Below are 2,286 nucleotides of genomic sequence, written 5' to 3' on the forward strand. Positions count from 1 at the left end.
ATGAAAGTCCTTGTGGAGGCTCTTCATTCTCGTGGTCAGCAAATCACTTTAATTCGTTCCTCCACCAGCTGGTACATTTCTGAGGTCTCGTCTTATTACACCTCCATCACAATTACCCAGGAACAGTCCCAAAACATAGAAAGGCAAGACTTCATGACCTCATTCCTGAAGACGTCACTTGAGATCCGGAGCAAAAGTTCACTATGGACATTCGTTGAGTTTTACAGCCTTTTTAAAATGGTACATGAAAACCATCAAACTGTGACAAAGCTTGTTCGCAGGATTTTTGAGAATAAGACATTGATTAAAGAGCTGAATGAAACTGGATATGATCTTTTTCTTACTCATCTTGCATTTCCAGGTGTACTGCTACTCGCAAATTATCTTCGAGTTCCCTTGGTTTACAATGTACGCTGGTTTTTCAGTGGAGAGGCGCACTATGCTATTGCTCCTACTCCATTGTCCTATGTTCCTGTATTGTTCTCCCATAACTCTGACAAAATGGACTTTTTCCAAAGAATCAGAAATATATTTTATCACAACATAATGGCTTACATTCACTACTATGCTGCCAGTCCATGTTACCAACCTCTATGTGATCATTTGGAAAAGGTGTCAAGCTTATGTCTCTAGTCCAAAAGGCTGACCTCTGACTCATGCGTGTCGACTTTACATTTGAGTTCCCTCGTCCCACCATGCCCAACGTCGTTTACATCGGAGGCTTTCAAGGTAAGCCTTCAAAGCCTCTCCCATCAGAGTTTGAGGAATTCGTCCAGAGTTGTGGTGAACATAGGGTGATAGTCGTGACATTGGGGACCCTGCTGAGTGACCTTGGACCTGAGTTAACAGAGAGCTTTGCCTCAGCATTTGCCAGCCTCCCTCAGAAGATTGTGTGGAGACATGTTGGGAAAAGACCAGCCACCCTGGGAAACAACACCATGCTGGTTGAATGGCTGCCTCAGAATGATCTACTAGGCCACCCTAAAACCAAGGTTTTTGTCACACATGGGGGCACCAATGGCCTGTACGAAGCCATCTACCATGGCTTGCCAGTTCTGGGCATTCCTCTCATTTTTGACCAGCAGGACAACTTGTTACATATGAAGGCCCGGGGAGTGGCTGAAATAGTTGACGTGACAAAATTGGATGTTGACTTTTCCGGATAGAGCATGTCATGAGGCACAAGGGTGCAGCACATCTACGCAGTGAGTCATATAAGCTGCCTTGGTATGCCTATCATTGCCTAGATGTGATGGCAGTCCTTGTAGTATTTGGTTTGCTGATCATTACCTTCGTTTGGGCTTCTTGTTCATGTCTAATTACGTTTTTGTTGAAGACAAAGAAGTCCAAGCATGAATAGATGTGATAATAAACTTTATCGTGTGAAAACAATTAAAAGCTACAAAGAAACTAAGAAGCAGTTTTTCGTGTTAATTTTATTTTCTTGTTTTCTTTTTGTTTTTATTTCTATTTAAAGTTTCATATCATCACCTTTATTTTCAGAGTGGCCAATATTTTTCTACCTTACTTTCAAAGAACAGAACCAGCAGGTGGACTGGGGTTCGGCTGTTTTTTGCTAAAAATTCAAAAGTCAAATCCCAGATAACAATAAACGTTTGATCCTGCTGAGACCCACATCTACAGTTTTCTATGGCCATAATTGTCCTCGACTGACATCATTGACTCTGGGAAATCTGGTAAATGTTGCTATTCCTCTATTGCTTAAAAAATTTAAGGTCAGATGTTAGATGCCAGGTATCATCAGGCCCATACAATACTACCAGCAACTCAGGTCAAGTTGAGCTTTCAGGCAGTGTTTGGATGAAAAAAATATAACTTAATAGGTTATTCCAATAACCACCTCAGTTATGTCAAAAGTAGCCCACATTAAGCCCATATGTTTGCCATTTCAGAGCTCTGGGAAGATGGCAACACTGAAAAGAAGTGCAGCAGAACAATAAAAATCCTTCACATGTAAAAAAAACCAAAAAAAAAAAACGAGTTAAGCAAACAAATTTAAAAGATAATACAAAACTCAGCACATGTATTACCAAAAGTTTGTTTCTTAAAAACCTTCATAGCTTATAGCCTCACCTCCTGGTTAAAGTGTCATCCATTTGTTGTGCATACATATTGAGCAGAAGAATCTAACTCTTTGGACATGGTCATAAGGTCATGAGGCCAGTGTAGCTGAAAAAGGGAAAACAACCATTGTGAGCACGTGTGCATTTTTGACAACTAGCTGCTGTCTCTGGGGACAGATACGTCGTCATGTGCTCTTCTGCA

The 2,286-nt window shown here is 40.9% G+C and overlaps 1 pseudogene across 1 annotated transcript; it reads left to right on the plus strand.

The window, feature by feature from the left end:
* On the plus strand, window positions 1-1,360 carry LOC309698020 (UDP-glucuronosyltransferase 2B17-like; annotated as a pseudogene). The gene is made up of 2 exons: window positions 1-196; window positions 362-1,360. The product of its transcript is annotated as a UDP-glucuronosyltransferase 2B17-like (transcript).
* Window positions 1,361-2,286: the final 926 nt, after the last annotated feature.

The sequence above is a fragment of the Aulonocara stuartgranti genome, assembly GCF_965226115.1.
Source record: "Aulonocara stuartgranti genome assembly, chromosome: 20".
Lineage (NCBI taxonomy): Eukaryota > Metazoa > Chordata > Actinopteri > Cichliformes > Cichlidae > Aulonocara > Aulonocara stuartgranti.